Source organism: Pongo abelii, chromosome 9, assembly GCF_028885655.2.
Source record: "Pongo abelii isolate AG06213 chromosome 9, NHGRI_mPonAbe1-v2.0_pri, whole genome shotgun sequence".
NCBI lineage: Eukaryota > Metazoa > Chordata > Mammalia > Primates > Hominidae > Pongo > Pongo abelii.
This window is the reverse complement of record NC_071994.2, coordinates 49,010,685-49,036,947: the sequence shown is the minus strand read 5'-3', so window position 1 is coordinate 49,036,947 and position 26,263 is coordinate 49,010,685.

Here is a 26,263-nt window from a genome sequence, read left to right as displayed (position 1 = left end):
CCTTCCTTTTGATAGATCAGTTTTGAAACACTCTTTTCGTGGATTCTGCAAGTGGACATTTGGAGGGCTTTGAAGCCTATGCTGGAAAGGGAAATATCTTCACATAAAAACTAGATAGAAGCATTCTCAGAACCTTCTCTGTGATGTACCGATTGAACTCACAGAGTTGAAGCTTCCTTGTGATATAGCTGTTTTGAAACACTCTTTTAGTAGAATCTTCAAGTGGATATTTGGAGTGCTAAGAGGCCAACACTGGAAAAGGAAATATCTTCACATAAAAACTAGGCAGAAGCATTCTCAGAAACTTCTTCGTGATGAGTGCATTCAACTCACAGAGTTGAACGTTCCTTTCGATAGAACAGTTTGAAACACTCCTTTTGTAGGATCTGCAACTGTTTATTTGGAGCACTTTGAGGCCTATGTTGGAAAAGGAAATATCTTCACATAAAATTAGACAGAAGCATTCTCAGAGACTTCCCTGTGGTTTCTGCATTCAACTCACACAGTTGAACCTTCCTCTTGATAGAACAGTTTTGAAAAACTCTTTTCGTAGAATCTGCAAGTCGACATTTGGAACGCTTTGAGGCCTATGCTGGAAAAGGAAATATCTTCACGTAAAAACTAGATAGAAGCATTCTCAGAAACTTCTTTGTGATGTGTGCATTCTACTCAGAGAGTTGAACCTTCCTTTTGATAGATCAGTTTTGAAACACTCTTTTCGTGGATTCTGCAAGTGGACATTTGGAGGGCTTTGAAGCCTATGCTGGAAACGGAAATATCTTCACATAACAACTAGACAGAAGCATTCTCAGAAACTTCTCTGTGATGTACCGATTGAACTCACAGAGTTGAAGCTTCCTTGTGATATAGCTGTTTTGAAACACTCTTTTAGTAGAATCTTCAAGTGGCTATTTGGAGTGCTAAGAGGCCAACACTGGAAAAGGAAATATCTTCACATAAAAACTAGAAGGAAGCATTCTCAGAAACTTCCCTGTGCTTTATGCATTCAAGTCACAGAGCGGATCCCTCCCTTTGAAAGCGCAGTTTTGAAAAACTCTTTTTGTAGAATTTGCTAGAGGATGTTTGGAGTGATTTGAGGCCTATGCTGGAAAACGAAATAGCTTCCCATAAAAACTAGACAGAAGCATTCTCAGAAACTTCTTTCTGCTGTGTGCATTCAACTCACAGACTTGAACCTTCATTTTGAAAAAGCAGTTTTGAAACACTCTTTTTGTAGAATCTGCAAGTGGATATTTGGAGTGTTTTGAGACCTTTGCTGGGAAATGAAATATCTTCACGTGAAAATTACACAGAAGCATTCTCAGAAACTTCTTTGTGATGTGTGCATTCAACTCACAGAGTTGAACCTGCCTTTTGATAGAGCAGTTTGGAAACAGCCTTTTTGTAAAATCTGCAAGTGGATATTGGAGCGATTTGAGGCCTATTCTGCCAAAGGAAATATCTTCACAGAAACCCGCGACAAAAGCATTCTCAGGAACATCTGTGTGATGAGTGCATTCAACTCACGGACTTGAACCTTCCTTTTGATAGAACAGTTTTGAAACACTCCTTTTGTAGAATCTGCAAGTGTTTATATGGAGCGCTTTGAGGCCTATGATGGAAAAGGAAATATCTTCACATTAAAACGTGACAGAAGCATTCTCAGAAACTTCTGGGTGATGACTGCATTCAACTCACACACTTGAACGTTCCTTTTGATAGAGCAGTTTTGAAACACTCTTTTAGTAGCATCTGTAAATGGATATTTGAAGGGCTTTTATGCCAGTGCTGGAAAACAAAATATCATCACAAAAACTAGGCAGAAGCATTCTCAGAAACTTCTTCCTGATGAGTGCATTCAACTCACAGACTTGAACGTTCCTTTTGATAGAACAGTTTTGAAACACTCCTTTTGCAGGATTTGCAACTGTTTATTTGGAGCCCTTTGAGGCCTATGTTGGAAAAGGAAATATCTTCACATAAAAACTAGACAGAAGCATTCTCAGAAACTTCTTTGTGATGAGTGCATTCAACTCACAGACTTTAACATTCCTTTTGAAAGAGCAGTTTTGCAAACACTCTTTTTGTAGAATCTGCAAGTGGATATTTTGAGGGTTTTGAGGCCTTTGCTGGGAAATGAAGTATCGTCACCTGAAAAGTAGATAGAAGCATTCTCAGAAACTTCTTTGTGATGTGCGCATTCAACTCACAGAGTTGTAGCTTCCTTTTGCTAAAGCTGTTTTGAAACACACTTTCAGTAGAATCTGCAAGTGGACATTTGGAGTGTTAAGAGGCCAACACTGGAAAAGGAAATATCTTCACATGAAAACTAGACGGAAGCATTCTCAGAAACTCCCTGTGCTTTATGCATTCATGTCACGGAGAGGTACCTTCCTTTTGAAAGCGCAGTTTTGAAATCCTCTTTTTGTAGAATTTGCTAGTGGATGTTTGGAGCGATTTGAGGCCTATGCTGGAAATCGAAATATCTTCCCATAAAAACTAGACAGAAGCATTCTCATAAACTTCTTTGTGATGAGTGTAATCAACTCACAGACTTGAACCTTCATTTTGAAAGAGCAATTTTGAAACACTCTTTTTGTAGAATCTGCAAGTGGATATTTGGAACATTTTGAGGCCTTTGCTGGGAAATGAAATATCTTCACCTGAAAAGTACACAGAAGCATTCTCAGAGACTTCTTTGTGATGTGTGCATTCAACTCACAGAGTTGAACCTGACTTTTGATAGAGCAGTTTTGAAACAGCCTTTTTGTAAATCTGCAAGTGGATATTTGGAGCGATTTCAGGCCTATGCTGCAAAAAGAAATATCTTCACAGAAACCCTAGATAGAAGCATTCTCAAGAACTTCTGTTTGATGAGTGCTTTCAACTCATGGACTTGAACCTTCCTTTTGATAGAATAGCTTTGAAACACTCCTTTTGTAGAATCTGCAAGTGTTTATTTGGAGCGCTTTGAGGCCTAGGATGGAAAAGCAAATATCTTCACATTAAAAACTGGACAGAAGCATTCTCAGAAACTTCTGTGTGATGAGTGCATTCAACTCACACACTTGAACTTTCCTTTTGATAGAGCAGTTTTGAAAGACTCTTTTAGTAACACCTGTAAGTGGATATTTGGAGGGCATTTATGCCAATGCTGGAAAACGAAATATCATCACAGAAAAACTAGGCAGAAGCATTCTCAGAAACTTCTTCATGATGAGTGCATTCAACTCACAGAGTTGAACCTTCCTTTTGATAGAAGAGTTTGGAAACACTCCTTTTGTAGGATCTGCAACTGTTTATTTGGAGCGCTTTGAGGCCTATGTTGGAAAAGGAAATATCTTCGCATAAAAACTAGAGAGAAGCATTCTCAGAAACTTCCCTGTGCGTTCTGCATTCAGCTCACATAGCTGAACCTTCCTTTTGATAGAACAGTTTTGAAAAACCCTTTTCATAGAATCTGCAAGTTGACATTTGGAACGCTTTGAGTCCTCAGCTGGAAAAGGAAATATCTTCACATAAAAGCTGGATAGAAGCATTCTCAGAAACTTCTTTGTGATGAGTGCATTCAACTCACAGACTTTAACATTCGTTTTGAAAGAGCAGTTTTGAAAACTCTCCTTTTGTAGAATCTGCAAGTGGATATTTTGAGAGTTCTGAGGCCTTTGCTGGGAAATGAAATATCTTCACATGAAAACTAGACAGAAGCATTCTCAGAAACTTCTTTGTGATGTGCGCATTCAACTCACAGAGTTGTAGCTTCCTTTTGATACAGCTGTTTTGAAAAACTCTTTCAGTAGGATCTGCAAGTGGATATTTGGAGTGTTAAGAGGACAACAGTGGAAAAGGAAATATCTTCACATAAAAACTAGATGGAAGCATTCTCAGAAACTCCCTGTGCTTTATGCATTCATGTCACAGAGAGGTACCTTCCTTTTGAAAGCGCAGTTTTGAAATCCTCTTTTTGTAGGATTTGCTAGTGGATGTTTGGAGCGATTAGAGGCCTATGCTGGAAATCGAAATATCTTCCCATAAAAACTAGACAGAAGCATACTCAGAACCTTCTTTGTGGTGAGTGCAATCAACTCACAGACTTGAACCTTCATTTTGAAAGAGCAGTTTTAAAACACTCTTTTTGTAGAATCTGCAAGTGGATATTTTGAGCGTTTTGAGGCCTTTGCTGGGAAATGAAATACCTTCACCTGAAAACTACACAGAAGCATTCTCAGAAACTTCTTTGTGTTGCGTGCATTCAACTCACAGAGTTGAACCTGCATTTTGATAGAGCAGTTTGGAAACAGCCTTTTTGTAAAATCTGGAAGTGGATAAATGGATCGATTTGTGGCCTATGCTGCAAAAGGAAATATCTTCACAGAAACCCTAGAAAGAAGCATTCTCAGGAACTTCTGTGTGATGTCTGCATTCAACTCACGGACTTGAACCTTCCTTTTGATAGAGCAGTTTTGAAACACTCCATTTGTAGAATCTGCAAGTGTTTATTTGGAGCGCTTTGAGGCCTATGATGGAAAAGGAAATATCTTCACATAAAAACGAGACAGAAGCATTCTCAGAAACTTCTGTGTGATGAGTGCATTCAACTCACACACTTGAACTTTCCTTTTGATAGAGCAGTTTTGAAACACTCTTTTAGTAGCATCTGTAAGTGGATGTTTGGAGGGTTTTTATGCCAATGATGGAAAACGAAATATCGTCACATAGAAACTAGGCAGAAGCATTCTCAGAAACTTCTTCATACTGAGTGCATTCAACTCACAGAGTTGAACGTTCCTTTTGATAGAACGGTTTTGAAACACTCCTTTTGTAGGATCTGCAACTGTTTAGTTGGAGCGCTTTGATGTCTATGTTGGAAAAGGAAATATTTTCACATAAAAACTAGACAGAAGCATTCTCAGAAACTTCCCTGTGCTTTCTACATTCAATGAACATAGCTGAACCTTCCTTTTGATAGAACAGTTTTGAAAATCTCTTTTCGTAGAATCTGCAAGTCGACATTTGGAACGCTTCGAGGCCTATGCTGGAAAAGGAAATATCTTCACATAAAAACTAGATAGAAGCATTCGCAGAAACTTCTTTGTGATGTGCACATTCAACTCACAGAGTTGAAGATTCTTTTTGATATAGCTGTTTTGAAACACCCTTTTAGTAGAATCTTCAAGTGGATATTTGGAGTGTTAAGAGGCCAACACTGGAAAAGGAAATATCGTCACATAAAAACTAGATGGAAGCATTCTGAGAAACTTCCCTGTGCTTTATGCATTCAAGACACAGAGAGGAACCTTCCTTATGAAAGCGCAGTTGTGAAACACTCTTTTTGTAGAATTTGCTAGTGGATGTTTGGAGCGATTTGAGGCCTATGCTGGAAAACGAAATATCTTCCCATAAAAACAAGACAGAAACATTCTCAGAAACTTCTCTGTGCTGTGTGCATTCAACTCACAGGGTTGAACCTGCCTTTTGATAGAGTAGTTTGGAGACAGCCTTTTTGTAAAATCTGCAAGCGGATATTTGGAGCGATTTGAGACCTATGCTGCACAAAGAAATATCTCCACATAAACCCTAGAGAGAAGCATCCTCAGAAACTCATTTGTCATTTGGGGATCGAACTCACAGAGTTGAACCTTCCTTTTCATAGAGCAGTTCTGCAACACTCTTGTTGTGGAAACTGCAAGTGGATATTTGGTGCGATTGCTGTATCTAGTGGAAAAGCAAATACATTCAGATGAAAACTAGATAGAACCGTTCTCAGAAACTTCTTTGTGATGTGTGCATTCTACTCAGAGAGTTGAAGTTTCCTTTTGATATAGTTGTTTTGAGACACTCTTTCAGTAGAATATGCAAGTGGATATTTGGAGTGCTAACAGGCCAACACTGGAAAAAGAAATATCTTCACATAAAAAGTAGACGGAAGCATTCTCAGAAACTTCCCTGTGCTTTATGCATTCAAGTCACAGAGCGGATCCTTCCCTTTGAAAGCGCAGTTTTGAAACACTCTTTTTGTAGAATTTGCTAGAGAATGTTTGGAGTGATTTGAGGCCTATGCTGGAAAACGAAATAGCTTCCCATAAAAACTAGACAGAAGCATTCTCAGAAACTTCTTTCTGCTGTGTGCATTCAACTCACAGACTTGAACCTTCATTTTGAAAAAGCAGTTTTGAAACACTCTTTTTGTAGAATCTGCAAGTGGATATTTGGAGTGTTTTGAGACCTTTGCTGGGAAATGAAATATCTTCACGTGAAAATTACACAGAAACATTCTCAGAAACTTCTTTGTGATGTGTGCATTCAATGCACAGAGTTGAACCTGCCTTTTGATAGAGCAGTTTGGAAACAGCCTTTTTGTAAAATCTGCAAGTGGATATTGGGAGCGGTTTGAGAACTTTGCTGCAAAAAGCAATGTCTCCAAATAAAACCTAGACAGAAGCATTCTCAGAAACTTCTTTCTCATTTGGGGATTGAACTCACAGAGTTGACCCTTTCTTTTCATAGACCAGCTCTGCAATACTCTTGTTGTGGAAACTGCAAGTGGATATTTGGTGCGATTGCGGCATCTAGTGGAAAAGGAAACACATTCAGATGAAAACTAGATAGAAACATTCTCAGAAACTTCTTTGTGATGTGTGCATTCTACTCACAGAGTTGAACCTTCCTTTTGATAGATCAGTTTTGAAACACTCTTTTCGTGGATTCTGCAAGTGGACATTTGGAGGGCTTTGAAGCCTATGCTGGAAAGGGAAATATCTTCACATAAAAACTAGATAGAAGCATTCTCAGAACCTTCTCTGTGATGTACCGATTGAACTCACAGAGTTGAAGCTTCCTTGTGATATAGCTGTTTTGAAACACTCTTTTAGTAGAATCTTCAAGTGGATATTTGGAGTGCTAAGAGGCCAACACTGGAAAAGGAAATATCTTCACATAAAAACTAGGCAGAAGCATTCTCAGAAACTTCTTCGTGATGACTGCATTCAACTCACAGAGTTGAACGTTCCTTTCGATAGAACAGTTTGAAACACTCCTTTTGTAGGATCTGCAACTGTTTATTTGGAGCACTTTGAGGCCTATGTTGGAAAAGGAAATATCTTCACATAAAATTAGACAGAAGCATTCTCAGAGACTTCCCTGTGGTTTCTGCATTCAACTCACACAGTTGAACCTTCCTCTTGATAGAACAGTTTTGAAAAACTCTTTTCGTAGAATCTGCAAGTCGACATTTGGAACGCTTTGAGGCCTATGCTGGAAAAGGAAATATCTTCACATAAAAACTAGATAGAAGCATTCTCAGAAACTTCTTTGTGATGTGTGCATTCTACTCAGAGAGTTGAACCTTCCTTTTGATAGATCAGTTTTGAAACACTCTTTTCGTGGATTCTGCAAGTGGACATTTGGAGGGCTTTGAAGCCTATGCTGGAAACGGAAATATCTTCACATAACAACTAGACAGAAGCATTCTCAGAAACTTCTCTGTGATGTACCGATTGAACTCACAGAGTTGAAGCTTCCTTGTGATATAGCTGTTTTGAAACACTCTTTTAGTAGAATCTTCAAGTGGCTATTTGGAGTGCTAAGAGGCCAACACTGGAAAAGGAAATATCTTCACATAAAAACTAGAAGGAAGCATTCTCAGAAACTTCCCTGTGCTTTATGCATTCAAGTCACAGAGCGGATCCCTCCCTTTGAAAGCGCAGTTTTGAAAAACTCTTTTTGTAGAATTTGCTAGAGGATGTTTGGAGTGATTTGAGGCCTATGCTGGAAAACGAAATAGCTTCCCATAAAAACTAGACAGAAGCATTCTCAGAAACTTCTTTCTGCTGTGTGCATTCAACTCACAGACTTGAACCTTCATTTTGAAAAAGCACTTTTGAAACACTCTTTTTGTAGAATCTGCAAGTGGATATTTTGAGCATTTTGAGACCTTTGCTGGGAAATGAAATATCTTCACGTGAAAATTACACAGAAGCATTCTCAGAAACTTCTTTGTGATGTGTGCATTCAACTCACAGAGTTGAACCTGCCTTTTGATAGAGCAGTTTGGAAACAGCCTTTTTGTAAAATCTGCAAGTGGATATTGGGAGCGATTTGAGAACTATGCTGCAAAAAGCAATGTCTCCAAATAAAACCTAGACAGAAGCATTCTCAGAAACTTCTTTCTCATTTGGGGATTGAACTCACAGAGTTGACCCTTTCTTTTCATAGACCAGCTCTGCAATACTCTTGTTGTGGAAACTGCAAGTGGATATTTGGTGCGATTGCGGCATCTAGTGGAAAAGGAAACACATTCAGATGAAAACTAGATAGAAACATTCTCAGAAACTTCTTTGTGATGTGTGCATTCTACTCACAGAGTTGAACCTTCCTTTTGATAGATCAGTTTTGAAACACTCTTTTCGTGGATTCTGCAAGTGGACATTTGGAGGGCTTTGAAGCCTATGCTGGAAAGGGAAATATCTTCACATAAAAACTAGATAGAAGCATTCTCAGAACCTTCTCTGTGATGTACCGATTGAACTCACAGAGTTGAAGCTTCCTTGTGATATAGCTGTTTTGAAACACTCTTTTAGTAGAATCTTCAAGTGGATATTTGGAGTGCTAAGAGGCCAACACTGGAAAAGGAAATATCTTCACATAAAAACTAGGCAGAAGCATTCTCAGAAACTTCTTCGTGATGAGTGCATTCAACTCACAGAGTTGAACGTTCCTTTCGATAGAACAGTTTGAAACACTCCTTTTGTAGGATCTGCAACTGTTTATTTGGAGCACTTTGAGGCCTATGTTGGAAAAGGAAATATCTTCACATAAAATTAGACAGAAGCATTCTCAGAGACTTCCCTGTGGTTTCTGCATTCAACTCACACAGTTGAACCTTCCTCTTGATAGAACAGTTTTGAAAAACTCTTTTCGTAGAATCTGCAAGTCGACATTTGGAACGCTTTGAGGCCTATGCTGGAAAAGGAAATATCTTCACGTAAAAACTAGATAGAAGCATTCTCAGAAACTTCTTTGTGATGTGTGCATTCTACTCAGAGAGTTGAACCTTCCTTTTGATAGATCAGTTTTGAAACACTCTTTTCGTGGATTCTGCAAGTGGACATTTGGAGGGCTTTGAAGCCTATGCTGGAAACGGAAATATCTTCACATAACAACTAGACAGAAGCATTCTCAGAAACTTCTCTGTGATGTACCGATTGAACTCACAGAGTTGAAGCTTCCTTGTGATATAGCTGTTTTGAAACACTCTTTTAGTAGAATCTTCAAGTGGCTATTTGGAGTGCTAAGAGGCCAACACTGGAAAAGGAAATATCTTCACATAAAAACTAGAAGGAAGCATTCTCAGAAACTTCCCTGTGCTTTATGCATTCAAGTCACAGAGCGGATCCCTCCCTTTGAAAGCGCAGTTTTGAAAAACTCTTTTTGTAGAATTTGCTAGAGGATGTTTGGAGTGATTTGAGGCCTATGCTGGAAAACGAAATAGCTTCCCATAAAAACTAGACAGAAGCATTCTCAGAAACTTCTTTCTGCTGTGTGCATTCAACTCACAGACTTGAACCTTCATTTTGAAAAAGCAGTTTTGAAACACTCTTTTTGTAGAATCTGCAAGTGGATATTTGGAGTGTTTTGAGACCTTTGCTGGGAAATGAAATATCTTCACGTGAAAATTACACAGAAGCATTCTCAGAAACTTCTTTGTGATGTGTGCATTCAACTCACAGAGTTGAACCTGCCTTTTGATAGAGCAGTTTGGAAACAGCCTTTTTGTAAAATCTGCAAGTGGATATTGGAGCGATTTGAGGCCTATTCTGCCAAAGGAAATATCTTCACAGAAACCCGCGACAAAAGCATTCTCAGGAACATCTGTGTGATGAGTGCATTCAACTCACGGACTTGAACCTTCCTTTTGATAGAACAGTTTTGAAACACTCCTTTTGTAGAATCTGCAAGTGTTTATATGGAGCGCTTTGAGGCCTATGATGGAAAAGGAAATATCTTCACATTAAAACGTGACAGAAGCATTCTCAGAAACTTCTGGGTGATGACTGCATTCAACTCACACACTTGAACGTTCCTTTTGATAGAGCAGTTTGAAACACTCTTTTAGTAGCATCTGTAAATGGATATTTGAAGGGCTTTTATGCCAGTGCTGGAAAACAAAATATCATCACAAAAACTAGGCAGAAGCATTCTCAGAAACTTCTTCCTGATGAGTGCATTCAACTCACAGACTTGAACGTTCCTTTTGATAGAACAGTTTTGAAACACTCCTTTTGCAGGATTTGCAACTGTTTATTTGGAGCCCTTTGAGGCCTATGTTGGAAAAGGAAATATCTTCACATAAAAACTAGACAGAAGCATTCTCAGAAACTTCTTTGTGATGAGTGCATTCAACTCACAGACTTTAACATTCCTTTTGAAAGAGCAGTTTTGCAAACACTCTTTTTGTAGAATCTGCAAGTGGATATTTTGAGGGTTTCGAGGCCTTTGCTGGGAAATGAAGTATCGTCACCTGAAAAGTAGATAGAAGCATTCTCAGAAACTTCTTTGTGATGTGCGCATTCAACTCACAGAGTTGTAGCTTCCTTTTGCTAAAGCTGTTTTGAAACACACTTTCAGTAGAATCTGCAAGTGGACATTTGGAGTGTTAAGAGGCCAACACTGGAAAAGGAAATATCTTCACATGAAAACTAGACGGAAGCATTCTCAGAAACTCCCTGTGCTTTATGCATTCATGTCACGGAGAGGTACCTTCCTTTTGAAAGCGCAGTTTTGAAATCCTCTTTTTGTAGAATTTGCTAGTGGATGTTTGGAGCGATTTGAGGCCTATGCTGGAAATCGAAATATCTTCCCATAAAAACTAGACAGAAGCATTCTCATAAACTTCTTTGTGATGAGTGTAATCAACTCACAGACTTGAACCTTCATTTTGAAAGAGCAATTTTGAAACACTCTTTTTGTAGAATCTGCAAGTGGATATTTGGAACATTTTGAGGCCTTTGCTGGGAAATGAAATATCTTCACCTGAAAACTACACAGAAGCATTCTCAGAGACTTCTTTGTGATGTGTGCATTCAACTCACAGAGTTGAACCTGACTTTTGATAGAGCAGTTTTGAAACAGCCTTTTTGTAAATCTGCAAGTGGATATTTGGAGCGATTTCAGGCCTATGCTGCAAAAAGAAATATCTTCACAGAAACCCTAGATAGAAGCATTCTCAAGAACTTCTGTTTGATGAGTGCTTTCAACTCATGGACTTGAACCTTCCTTTTGATAGAATAGCTTTGAAACACTCCTTTTGTAGAATCTGCAAGTGTTTATTTGGAGCGCTTTGAGGCCTAGGATGGAAAAGCAAATATCTTCACATTAAAAACTGGACAGAAGCATTCTCAGAAACTTCTGTGTGATGAGTGCATTCAACTCACACACTTGAACTTTCCTTTTGATAGAGCAGTTTTGAAAGACTCTTTTAGTAACACCTGTAAGTGGATATTTGGAGGGCATTTATGCCAATGCTGGAAAACGAAATATCATCACAGAAAAACTAGGCAGAAGCATTCTCAGAAACTTCTTCATGATGAGTGCATTCAACTCACAGAGTTGAACCTTCCTTTTGATAGAAGAGTTTGGAAACACTCCTTTTGTAGGATCTGCAACTGTTTATTTGGAGCGCTTTGAGGCCTATGTTGGAAAAGGAAATATCTTCGCATAAAAACTAGAGAGAAGCATTCTCAGAAACTTCCCTGTGCGTTCTGCATTCAGCTCACATAGCTGAACCTTCCTTTTGATAGAACAGTTTTGAAAAACCCTTTTCATAGAATCTGCAAGTTGACATTTGGAACGCTTTGAGTCCTCAGCTGGAAAAGGAAATATCTTCACATAAAAGCTGGATAGAAGCATTCTCAGAAACTTCTTTGTGATGAGTGCATTCAACTCACAGACTTTAACATTCGTTTTGAAAGAGCAGTTTTGAAAACTCTCCTTTTGTAGAATCTGCAAGTGGATATTTTGAGAGTTCTGAGGCCTTTGCTGGGAAATGAAATATCTTCACATGAAAACTAGACAGAAGCATTCTCAGAAACTTCTTTGTGATGTGCGCATTCAACTCACAGAGTTGTAGCTTCCTTTTGATACAGCTGTTTTGAAAAACTCTTTCAGTAGGATCTGCAAGTGGATATTTGGAGTGTTAAGAGGACAACAGTGGAAAAGGAAATATCTTCACATAAAAACTAGATGGAAGCATTCTCAGAAACTCCCTGTGCTTTATGCATTCATGTCACAGAGAGGTACCTTCCTTTTGAAAGCGCAGTTTTGAAATCCTCTTTTTGTAGGATTTGCTAGTGGATGTTTGGAGCGATTAGAGGCCTATGCTGGAAATCGAAATATCTTCCCATAAAAACTAGACAGAAGCATACTCAGAACCTTCTTTGTGGTGAGTGCAATCAACTCACAGACTTGAACCTTCATTTTGAAAGAGCAGTTTTAAAACACTCTTTTTGTAGAATCTGCAAGTGGATATTTTGAGCGTTTTGAGGCCTTTGCTGGGAAATGAAATACCTTCACCTGAAAACTACACAGAAGCATTCTCAGAAACTTCTTTGTGTTGCGTGCATTCAACTCACAGAGTTGAACCTGCATTTTGATAGAGCAGTTTGGAAACAGCCTTTTTGTAAAATCTGGAAGTGGATAAATGGATCGATTTGTGGCCTATGCTGCAAAAGGAAATATCTTCACAGAAACCCTAGAAAGAAGCATTCTCAGGAACTTCTGTGTGATGTCTGCATTCAACTCACGGACTTGAACCTTCCTTTTGATAGAGCAGTTTTGAAACACTCCATTTGTAGAATCTGCAAGTGTTTATTTGGAGCGCTTTGAGGCCTATGATGGAAAAGGAAATATCTTCACATAAAAACGAGACAGAAGCATTCTCAGAAACTTCTGTGTGATGAGTGCATTCAACTCACACACTTGAACTTTCCTTTTGATAGAGCAGTTTTGAAACACTCTTTTAGTAGCATCTGTAAGTGGATGTTTGGAGGGTTTTTATGCCAATGATGGAAAACGAAATATCGTCACATAGAAACTAGGCAGAAGCATTCTCAGAAACTTCTTCATACTGAGTGCATTCAACTCACAGAGTTGAACGTTCCTTTTGATAGAACGGTTTTGAAACACTCCTTTTGTAGGATCTGCAACTGTTTAGTTGGAGCGCTTTGATGTCTATGTTGGAAAAGGAAATATTTTCACATAAAAACTAGACAGAAGCATTCTCAGAAACTTCCCTGTGCTTTCTACATTCAATGAACATAGCTGAACCTTCCTTTTGATAGAACAGTTTTGAAAATCTCTTTTCGTAGAATCTGCAAGTCGACATTTGGAACGCTTCGAGGCCTATGCTGGAAAAGGAAATATCTTCACATAAAAACTAGATAGAAGCATTCGCAGAAACTTCTTTGTGATGTGCACATTCAACTCACAGAGTTGAAGATTCTTTTTGATATAGCTGTTTTGAAACACCCTTTTAGTAGAATCTTCAAGTGGATATTTGGAGTGTTAAGAGGCCAACACTGGAAAAGGAAATATCGTCACATAAAAACTAGATGGAAGCATTCTGAGAAACTTCCCTGTGCTTTATGCATTCAAGACACAGAGAGGAACCTTCCTTATGAAAGCGCAGTTGTGAAACACTCTTTTTGTAGAATTTGCTAGTGGATGTTTGGAGCGATTTGAGGCCTATGCTGGAAAACGAAATATCTTCCCATAAAAACAAGACAGAAACATTCTCAGAAACTTCTCTGTGCTGTGTGCATTCAACTCACAGGGTTGAACCTGCCTTTTGATAGAGTAGTTTGGAGACAGCCTTTTTGTAAAATCTGCAAGCGGATATTTGGAGCGATTTGAGACCTATGCTGCACAAAGAAATATCTCCACATAAACCCTAGAGAGAAGCATCCTCAGAAACTCATTTGTCATTTGGGGATCGAACTCACAGAGTTGAACCTTCCTTTTCATAGAGCAGTTCTGCAACACTCTTGTTGTGGAAACTGCAAGTGGATATTTGGTGCGATTGCTGTATCTAGTGGAAAAGCAAATACATTCAGATGAAAACTAGATAGAACCGTTCTCAGAAACTTCTTTGTGATGTGTGCATTCTACTCAGAGAGTTGAAGTTTCCTTTTGATATAGTTGTTTTGAGACACTCTTTCAGTAGAATATGCAAGTGGATATTTGGAGTGCTAACAGGCCAACACTGGAAAAAGAAATATCTTCACATAAAAAGTAGACGGAAGCATTCTCAGAAACTTCCCTGTGCTTTATGCATTCAAGTCACAGAGCGGATCCTTCCCTTTGAAAGCGCAGTTTTGAAACACTCTTTTTGTAGAATTTGCTAGAGAATGTTTGGAGTGATTTGAGGCCTATGCTGGAAAACGAAATAGCTTCCCATAAAAACTAGACAGAAGCATTCTCAGAAACTTCTTTCTGCTGTGTGCATTCAACTCACAGACTTGAACCTTCATTTTGAAAAAGCAGTTTTGAAACACTCTTTTTGTAGAATCTGCAAGTGGATATTTGGAGTGTTTTGAGACCTTTGCTGGGAAATGAAATATCTTCACGTGAAAATTACACAGAAACATTCTCAGAAACTTCTTTGTGATGTGTGCATTCAATGCACAGAGTTGAACCTGCCTTTTGATAGAGCAGTTTGGAAACAGCCTTTTTGTAAAATCTGCAAGTGGATATTGGGAGCGGTTTGAGAACTTTGCTGCAAAAAGCAATGTCTCCAAATAAAACCTAGACAGAAGCATTCTCAGAAACTTCTTTCTCATTTGGGGATTGAACTCACAGAGTTGACCCTTTCTTTTCATAGACCAGCTCTGCAATACTCTTGTTGTGGAAACTGCAAGTGGATATTTGGTGCGATTGCGGCATCTAGTGGAAAAGGAAACACATTCAGATGAAAACTAGATAGAAACATTCTCAGAAACTTCTTTGTGATGTGTGCATTCTACTCACAGAGTTGAACCTTCCTTTTGATAGATCAGTTTTGAAACACTCTTTTCGTGGATTCTGCAAGTGGACATTTGGAGGGCTTTGAAGCCTATGCTGGAAAGGGAAATATCTTCACATAAAAACTAGATAGAAGCATTCTCAGAACCTTCTCTGTGATGTACCGATTGAACTCACAGAGTTGAAGCTTCCTTGTGATATAGCTGTTTTGAAACACTCTTTTAGTAGAATCTTCAAGTGGATATTTGGAGTGCTAAGAGGCCAACACTGGAAAAGGAAATATCTTCACATAAAAACTAGGCAGAAGCATTCTCAGAAACTTCTTCGTGATGACTGCATTCAACTCACAGAGTTGAACGTTCCTTTCGATAGAACAGTTTGAAACACTCCTTTTGTAGGATCTGCAACTGTTTATTTGGAGCACTTTGAGGCCTATGTTGGAAAAGGAAATATCTTCACATAAAATTAGACAGAAGCATTCTCAGAGACTTCCCTGTGGTTTCTGCATTCAACTCACACAGTTGAACCTTCCTCTTGATAGAACAGTTTTGAAAAACTCTTTTCGTAGAATCTGCAAGTCGACATTTGGAACGCTTTGAGGCCTATGCTGGAAAAGGAAATATCTTCACATAAAAACTAGATAGAAGCATTCTCAGAAACTTCTTTGTGATGTGTGCATTCTACTCAGAGAGTTGAACCTTCCTTTTGATAGATCAGTTTTGAAACACTCTTTTCGTGGATTCTGCAAGTGGACATTTGGAGGGCTTTGAAGCCTATGCTGGAAAGGGAAATATCTTCACATAACAACTAGACAGAAGCATTCTCAGAAACTTCTCTGTGATGTACCGATTGAACTCACAGAGTTGAAGCTTCCTTGTGATATAGCTGTTTTGAAACACTCTTTTAGTAGAATCTTCAAGTGGCTATTTGGAGTGCTAAGAGGCCAACACTGGAAAAGGAAATATCTTCACATAAAAACTAGAAGGAAGCATTCTCAGAAACTTCCCTGTGCTTTATGCATTCAAGTCACAGAGCGGATCCCTCCCTTTGAAAGCGCAGTTTTGAAAAACTCTTTTTGTAGAATTTGCTAGAGGATGTTTGGAGTGATTTGAGGCCTATGCTGGAAAACGAAATAGCTTCCCATAAAAACTAGACAGAAGCATTCTCAGAAACTTCTTTCTGCTGTGTGCATTCAACTCACAGACTTGAACCTTCATTTTGAAAAAGCACTTTTGAAACACTCTTTTTGTAGAATCTGCAAGTGGATATTTTGAGCATTTTGAGACCTTTGCTGGGAAATGAAATATCTTCACGTGAAAATTACACAGAAGCATTCTCAGAAACTTCTTTGTGATGTGTGCATTCAACTCACAGAGTTGAACCTGCCTTTTGATAGAGCAGTTTGGAAACAGCCTTTTTGTAAAATCTGCAAGTGGATATTGGGAGCGATTTGAGAACTATGCTGCAAAAAGCAATGTCTCCAAATAAAACCTAGACAGAAGCATTCTCAGAAACTTCTTTCTCATTTGGGGATTGAACTCACAGAGTTGACCCTTTCTTTTCATAGACCAGCTCTGCAATACTCTTGTTGTGGAAACTGCAAGTGGATATTTGGTGCGATTGCGGCATCTAGTGGAAAAGGAAACACATTCAGATGAAAACTAGATAGAAACATTCTCAGAAACTTCTTTGTGATGTGTGCATTCTACTCACAGAGTTGAACCTTCCTTTTGATAGATCAGTTTTGAAACACTCTTTTCGTGGATTCTGCAAGTGGACATTTGGAGGGCTTTGAAGCCTATGCTGGAAAGGGAAATATCTTCACATAAAAACTAGATAGAAGCATTCTCAGAACCTTCTCTGTGATGTACCGATTGAACTCACAGAGTTGAAGCTTCCTTGTGATATAGCTGTTTTGAAACACTCTTTTAGTAGAATCTTCAAGTGGATATTTGGAGTGCTAAGAGGCCAACACTGGAAAAGGAAATATCTTCACATAAAAACTAGGCAGAAGCATTCTCAGAAACTTCTTCGTGATGAGTGCATTCAACTCACAGAGTTGAACGTTCCTTTCGATAGAACAGTTTGAAACACTCCTTTTGTAGGATCTGCAACTGTTTATTTGGAGCACTTTGAGGCCTATGTTGGAAAAGGAAATATCTTCACATAAAATTAGACAGAAGCATTCTCAGAGACTTCCCTGTGGTTTCTGCATTCAACTCACACAGTTGAACCTTCCTCTTGATAGAACAGTTTTGAAAAACTCTTTTCGTAGAATCTGCAAGTCGACATTTGGAACGCTTTGAGGCCTATGCTGGAAAAGGAAATATCTTCACGTAAAAACTAGATAGAAGCATTCTCAGAAACTTCTTTGTGATGTGTGCATTCTACTCAGAGAGTTGAACCTTCCTTTTGATAGATCAGTTTTGAAACACTCTTTTCGTGGATTCTGCAAGTGGACATTTGGAGGGCTTTGAAGCCTATGCTGGAAACGGAAATATCTTCACATAACAACTAGACAGAAGCATTCTCAGAAACTTCTCTGTGATGTACCGATTGAACTCACAGAGTTGAAGCTTCCTTGTGATATAGCTGTTTTGAAACACTCTTTTAGTAGAATCTTCAAGTGGCTATTTGGAGTGCTAAGAGGCCAACACTGGAAAAGGAAATATCTTCACATAAAAACTAGAAGGAAGCATTCTCAGAAACTTCCCTGTGCTTTATGCATTCAAGTCACAGAGCGGATCCCTCCCTTTGAAAGCGCAGTTTTGAAAAACTCTTTTTGTAGAATTTGCTAGAGGATGTTTGGAGTGATTTGAGGCCTATGCTGGAAAACGAAATAGCTTCCCATAAAAACTAGACAGAAGCATTCTCAGAAACTTCTTTCTGCTGTGTGCATTCAACTCACAGACTTGAACCTTCATTTTGAAAAAGCAGTTTTGAAACACTCTTTTTGTAGAATCTGCAAGTGGATATTTGGAGTGTTTTGAGACCTTTGCTGGGAAATGAAATATCTTCACGTGAAAATTACACAGAAGCATTCTCAGAAACTTCTTTGTGATGTGTGCATTCAACTCACAGAGTTGAACCTGCCTTTTGATAGAGCAGTTTGGAAACAGCCTTTTTGTAAAATCTGCAAGTGGATATTGGAGCGATTTGAGGCCTATTCTGCCAAAGGAAATATCTTCACAGAAACCCGCGACAAAAGCATTCTCAGGAACATCTGTGTGATGAGTGCATTCAACTCACGGACTTGAACCTTCCTTTTGATAGAACAGTTTTGAAACACTCCTTTTGTAGAATCTGCAAGTGTTTATATGGAGCGCTTTGAGGCCTATGATGGAAAAGGAAATATCTTCACATTAAAACGTGACAGAAGCATTCTCAGAAACTTCTGGGTGATGACTGCATTCAACTCACACACTTGAACGTTCCTTTTGATAGAGCAGTTTGAAACACTCTTTTAGTAGCATCTGTAAATGGATATTTGAAGGGCTTTTATGCCAGTGCTGGAAAACAAAATATCATCACAAAAACTAGGCAGAAGCATTCTCAGAAACTTCTTCCTGATGAGTGCATTCAACTCACAGACTTGAACGTTCCTTTTGATAGAACAGTTTTGAAACACTCCTTTTGCAGGATTTGCAACTGTTTATTTGGAGCCCTTTGAGGCCTATGTTGGAAAAGGAAATATCTTCACATAAAAACTAGACAGAAGCATTCTCAGAAACTTCTTTGTGATGAGTGCATTCAACTCACAGACTTTAACATTCCTTTTGAAAGAGCAGTTTTGCAAACACTCTTTTTGTAGAATCTGCAAGTGGATATTTTGAGGGTTTCGAGGCCTTTGCTGGGAAATGAAGTATCGTCACCTGAAAAGTAGATAGAAGCATTCTCAGAAACTTCTTTGTGATGTGCGCATTCAACTCACAGAGTTGTAGCTTCCTTTTGCTAAAGCTGTTTTGAAACACACTTTCAGTAGAATCTGCAAGTGGACATTTGGAGTGTTAAGAGGCCAACACTGGAAAAGGAAATATCTTCACATGAAAACTAGACGGAAGCATTCTCAGAAACTCCCTGTGCTTTATGCATTCATGTCACGGAGAGGTACCTTCCTTTTGAAAGCGCAGTTTTGAAATCCTCTTTTTGTAGAATTTGCTAGTGGATGTTTGGAGCGATTTGAGGCCTATGCTGGAAATCGAAATATCTTCCCATAAAAACTAGACAGAAGCATTCTCATAAACTTCTTTGTGATGAGTGTAATCAACTCACAGACTTGAACCTTCATTTTGAAAGAGCAATTTTGAAACACTCTTTTTGTAGAATCTGCAAGTGGATATTTGGAACATTTTGAGGCCTTTGCTGGGAAATGAAATATCTTCACCTGAAAACTACACAGAAGCATTCTCAGAGACTTCTTTGTGATGTGTGCATTCAACTCACAGAGTTGAACCTGACTTTTGATAGAGCAGTTTTGAAACAGCCTTTTTGTAAATCTGCAAGTGGATATTTGGAGCGATTTCAGGCCTATGCTGCAAAAAGAAATATCTTCACAGAAACCCTAGATAGAAGCATTCTCAAGAACTTCTGTTTGATGAGTGCTTTCAACTCATGGACTTGAACCTTCCTTTTGATAGAATAGCTTTGAAACACTCCTTTTGTAGAATCTGCAAGTGTTTATTTGGAGCGCTTTGAGGCCTAGGATGGAAAAGCAAATATCTTCACATTAAAAACTGGACAGAAGCATTCTCAGAAACTTCTGTGTGATGAGTGCATTCAACTCACACACTTGAACTTTCCTTTTGATAGAGCAGTTTTGAAAGACTCTTTTAGTAACACCTGTAAGTGGATATTTGGAGGGCATTTATGCCAATGCTGGAAAACGAAATATCATCACAGAAAAACTAGGCAGAAGCATTCTCAGAAACTTCTTCATGATGAGTGCATTCAACTCACAGAGTTGAACCTTCCTTTTGATAGAAGAGTTTGGAAACACTCCTTTTGTAGGATCTGCAACTGTTTATTTGGAGCGCTTTGAGGCCTATGTTGGAAAAGGAAATATCTTCGCATAAAAACTAGAGAGAAGCATTCTCAGAAACTTCCCTGTGCGTTCTGCATTCAGCTCACATAGCTGAACCTTCCTTTTGATAGAACAGTTTTGAAAAACCCTTTTCATAGAATCTGCAAGTTGACATTTGGAACGCTTTGAGTCCTCAGCTGGAAAAGGAAATATCTTCACATAAAAGCTGGATAGAAGCATTCTCAGAAACTTCTTTGTGATGAGTGCATTCAACTCACAGACTTTAACATTCGTTTTGAAAGAGCAGTTTTGAAAACTCTCCTTTTGTAGAATCTGCAAGTGGATATTTTGAGAGTTCTGAGGCCTTTGCTGGGAAATGAAATATCTTCACATGAAAACTAGACAGAAGCATTCTCAGAAACTTCTTTGTGATGTGCGCATTCAACTCACAGAGTTGTAGCTTCCTTTTGATACAGCTGTTTTGAAAAACTCTTTCAGTAGGATCTGCAAGTGGATATTTGGAGTGTTAAGAGGACAACAGTGGAAAAGGAAATATCTTCACATAAAAACTAGATGGAAGCATTCTCAGAAACTCCCTGTGCTTTATGCATTCATGTCACAGAGAGGTACCTTCCTTTTGAAAGCGCAGTTTTGAAATCCTCTTTTTGTAGGATTTGCTAGTGGATGTTTGGAGCGATTAGAGGCCTATGCTGGAAATCGAAATATCTTCCCATAAAAACTAGACAGAAGCATACTCAGAACCTTCTTTGTGGTGAGTGCAATCAACTCACAGACTTGAACCTTCATTTTGAAAGAGCAGTTTTAAAACACTCTTTTTGTAGAATCTGCAAGTGGATATTTTGAGCGTTTTGAGGCCTTTGCTGGGAAATGAAATACCTTCACCTGAAAACTACACAGAAGCATTCTCAGAAACTTCTTTGTGTTGCGTGCATTCAACTCACAGAGTTGAACCTGCATTTTGATAGAGCAGTTTGGAAACAGCCTTTTTGTAAAATCTGGAAGTGGATAAATGGATCGATTTGTGGCCTATGCTGCAAAAGGAAATATCTTCACAGAAACCCTAGAAAGAAGCATTCTCAGGAACTTCTGTGTGATGTCTGCATTCAACTCACGGACTTGAACCTTCCTTTTGATAGAGCAGTTTTGAAACACTCCATTTGTAGAATCTGCAAGTGTTTATTTGGAGCGCTTTGAGGCCTATGATGGAAAAGGAAATATCTTCACATAAAAACGAGACAGAAGCATTCTCAGAAACTTCTGTGTGATGAGTGCATTCAACTCACACACTTGAACTTTCCTTTTGATAGAGCAGTTTTGAAACACTCTTTTAGTAGCATCTGTAAGTGGATGTTTGGAGGGTTTTTATGCCAATGATGGAAAACGAAATATCGTCACATAGAAACTAGGCAGAAGCATTCTCAGAAACTTCTTCATACTGAGTGCATTCAACTCACAGAGTTGAACGTTCCTTTTGATAGAACGGTTTTGAAACACTCCTTTTGTAGGATCTGCAACTGTTTAGTTGGAGCGCTTTGATGTCTATGTTGGAAAAGGAAATATTTTCACATAAAAACTAGACAGAAGCATTCTCAGAAACTTCCCTGTGCTTTCTACATTCAATGAACATAGCTGAACCTTCCTTTTGATAGAACAGTTTTGAAAATCTCTTTTCGTAGAATCTGCAAGTCGACATTTGGAACGCTTCGAGGCCTATGCTGGAAAAGGAAATATCTTCACATAAAAACTAGATAGAAGCATTCGCAGAAACTTCTTTGTGATGTGCACATTCAACTCACAGAGTTGAAGATTCTTTTTGATATAGCTGTTTTGAAACACCCTTTTAGTAGAATCTTCAAGTGGATATTTGGAGTGTTAAGAGGCCAACACTGGAAAAGGAAATATCGTCACATAAAAACTAGATGGAAGCATTCTGAGAAACTTCCCTGTGCTTTATGCATTCAAGACACAGAGAGGAACCTTCCTTATGAAAGCGCAGTTGTGAAACACTCTTTTTGTAGAATTTGCTAGTGGATGTTTGGAGCGATTTGAGGCCTATGCTGGAAAACGAAATATCTTCCCATAAAAACAAGACAGAAACATTCTCAGAAACTTCTCTGTGCTGTGTGCATTCAACTCACAGAGTTGAACCTGCCTTTTGATAGAGTAGTTTGGAGACAGCCTTTTTGTAAAATCTGCAAGCGGATATTTGGAGCGATTTGAGACCTATGCTGCACAAAGAAATATCTCCACATAAACCCTAGAGAGAAGCATCCTCAGAAACTCATTTGTCATTTGGGGATCGAACTCACAGAGTTGAACCTTCCTTTTCATAGAGCAGTTCTGCAACACTCTTGTTGTGGAAACTGCAAGTGGATATTTGGTGCGATTGCTGTATCTAGTGGAAAAGCAAATACATTCAGATGAAAACTAGATAGAACCGTTCTCAGAAACTTCTTTGTGATGTGTGCATTCTACTCAGAGAGTTGAAGTTTCCTTTTGATATAGTTGTTTTGAGACACTCTTTCAGTAGAATATGCAAGTGGATATTTGGAGTGCTAACAGGCCAACACTGGAAAAAGAAATATCTTCACATAAAAAGTAGACGGAAGCATTCTCAGAAACTTCCCTGTGCTTTATGCATTCAAGTCACAGAGCGGATCCTTCCCTTTGAAAGCGCAGTTTTGAAACACTCTTTTTGTAGAATTTGCTAGAGAATGTTTGGAGTGATTTGAGGCCTATGCTGGAAAACGAAATAGCTTCCCATAAAAACTAGACAGAAGCATTCTCAGAAACTTCTTTCTGCTGTGTGCATTCAACTCACAGACTTGAACCTTCATTTTGAAAAAGCAGTTTTGAAACACTCTTTTTGTAGAATCTGCAAGTGGATATTTGGAGTGTTTTGAGACCTTTGCTGGGAAATGAAATATCTTCACGTGAAAATTACACAGAAGCATTCTCAGAAACTTCTTTGTGATGTGTGCATTCAACTCACAGAGTTGAACCTGCCTTTTGATAGAGCAGTTTGGAAACAGCCTTTTTGTAAAATCTGCAAGTGGATATTGGAGCGATTTGAGGCCTATTCTGCCAAAGGAAATATCTTCACAGAAACCCGCGACAAAAGCATTCTCAGGAACATCTGTGTGATGAGTGCATTCAACTCACGGACTTGAACCTTCCTTTTGATAGAACAGTTTTGAAACACTCCTTTTGTAGAATCTGCAAGTGTTTATATGGAGCGCTTTGAGGCCTATGATGGAAAAGGAAATATCTTCACATTAAAACGTGACAGAAGCATTCTCAGAAACTTCTGGGTGATGACTGCATTCAACTCACACACTTGAACTTTCCTTTTGATAGAGCAGTTTTGAAACACTCTTTTAGTAGCATCTGTAAATGGATATTTGAAGGGCTTTTATGCCAGTGCTGGAAAACAAAATATCATCACAAAAACTAGGCAGAAGGATTCTCAGAAACTTCTTCCTGATGAGTGCATTCAACTCACAGACTTGAACGTTCCTTTTGATAGAACAGTTTTGAAACACTCCTTTTGCAGGATTTGCAACTGTTTATTTGTAGCGCTTTGAGGCCTATGTTGGAAAAGGAAATATCTTCACATAAAAACTAGACAGAAGCATTCTCAGAAACTTCTTTGTGATGAGTGCATTCAACTCACAGACTTTAACATTCCTTTTGAAAGAGCAGTTTTGAAAACACTCTTTTTGTAGAATCTGCAAGTGGATATTTTGAGGGTTTTGAGGCCTTTGCTGGGAAATGAAATATCGTCACCTGAAAAGTAGATAGAAGCATTCTCAGAAACTTCTTTGTGATGTGCGCATTCAACTCACAGAGTTGTAGCTTCCTTTTGATACAGCTGTTTTGAAACACACTTTCAGTAGGATCTGCAAGTGGACATTTGGAGTGTTAAGAGGCCAACACTGGAAAAGGAAATATCTTCACATGAAAACTAGACGGAAGCATTCTCAGAAACTCCCTGTGCTTTATGCATTCATGTCACGGAGAGGTACCTTCCTTTTGAAAGCGCAGTTTTGAAATCCTCTTTTTGTAGAATTTGCTAGTGGATGTTTGGAGCGATTTGAGGCCTATGCTGGAAATCGAAATATCTTCCCATAAAAACTAGACAGAAGCATTCTCATAAACTTCTTTGTGATGAGTGTAATCAACTCACAGACTTGAACCTTCATTTTGAAAGAGCAATTTTGAAACACTCTTTTTGTAGAATCTGCAAGTGGATATTTGGAACATTTTGAGGCCTTTGCTGGGAAATGAAATATCTTCACCTGAAAACTACACAGAAGCATTCTCAGAGACTTCTTTGTGATGTGTGCATTCAACTCACAGAGTTGAACCTGACTTTTGATAGAGCAGTTTTGAAACAGCCTTTTTGTAAATCTGCAAGTGGATATTTGGAGCGATTTCAGGCCTATGCTGCAAAAAGAAATATCTTCACAGAAACCCTAGACAGAAGCATTCTCAAGAACTTCTGTTTGATGAGTGCTTTCAACTCATGGACTTGAACCTTCCTTTTGATAGAATAGCTTTGAAACACTCCTTTTGTAGAATCTGCAAGTGTTTATTTGGAGCGCTTTGAGGCCTAGGATGGAAAAGCAAATATCTTCACATTAAAAACTGGACAGAAGCATTCTCAGAAACTTCTGTGTGATGAGTGCATTCAACTCACACACTTGAACTTTCCTTTCGATAGAGCAGTTTTGAAAGACTCTTTTAGTAACACCTGTAAGTGGATATTTGGAGGGCATTTATGCCAATGCTGGAAAACGAAATATCATCACAGAAAAACTAGGCAGAAGCATTCTCAGAAACTTCTTCATGATGAGTGCATTCAACTCACAGAGTTGAACCTTCCTTTTGATAGAAGAGTTTTGAAACACTCCTTTTGTAGGATCTGCAACTGTTTATTTGGAGCGCTTTGAGGCCTATGTTGGAAAAGGAAATATCTTCGCATAAAAACTAGAGAGAAGCATTCTCAGAAACTTCCCTGTGCGTTCTGCATTCAGCTCACATAGCTGAACCTTCCTTTTGATAGAACAGTTTTGAAAAACCCTTTTCATAGAATCTGCAAGTTGACATTTGGAACGCTTTGAGTCCTCAGCTGGAAAAGGAAATATCTTCACATAAAAGCTGGATAGAAGCATTCTCAGAAACTTCTTTGTGATGAGTGCATTCAACTCACAGACTTTAACATTCGTTTTGAAAGAGCAGTTTTGAAAACTCTCCTTTTGTAGAATCTGCAAGTGGATATTTTGAGAGTTCTGAGGCCTTTGCTGGGAAATGAAATATCTTCACATGAAAACTAGACAGAAGCATTCTCAGAAACTTCTTTGTGATGTGCGCATTCAACTCACAGAGTTGTAGCTTCCTTTTGATACAGCTGTTTTGAAAAACTCTTTCAGTAGGATCTGCAAGTGGATATTTGGAGTGTTAAGAGGACAACAGTGGAAAAGGAAATATCTTCACATAAAAACTAGATGGAAGCATTCTCAGAAACTCCCTGTGCTTTATGCATTCATGTCACAGAGAGGTACCTTCCTTTTGAAAGCGCAGTTTTGAAATCCTCTTTTTGTAGGATTTGCTAGTGGATGTTTGGAGCGATTAGAGGCCTATGCTGGAAATCGAAATATCTTCCCATAAAAACTAGACAGAAGCATACTCAGAACCTTCTTTGTGGTGAGTGCAATCAACTCACAGACTTGAACCTTCATTTTGAAAGAGCAGTTTTAAAACACTCTTTTTGTAGAATCTGCAAGTGGATATTTTGAGCGTTTTGAGGCCTTTGCTGGGAAATGAAATACCTTCACCTGAAAACTACACAGAAGCATTCTCAGAAACTTCTTTGTGTTGCGTGCATTCAACTCACAGAGTTGAACCTGCATTTTGATAGAGCAGTTTGGAAACAGCCTTTTTGTAAAATCTGGAAGTGGATAAATGGATCGATTTGTGGCCTATGCTGCAAAAGGAAATATCTTCACAGAAACCCTAGAAAGAAGCATTCTCAGGAACTTCTGTGTGATGTCTGCATTCAACTCACGGACTTGAACCTTCCTTTTGATAGAGCAGTTTTGAAACACTCCATTTGTAGAATCTGCAAGTGTTTATTTGGAGCGCTTTGAGGCCTATGATGGAAAAGGAAATATCTTCACATAAAAACGAGACAGAAGCATTCTCAGA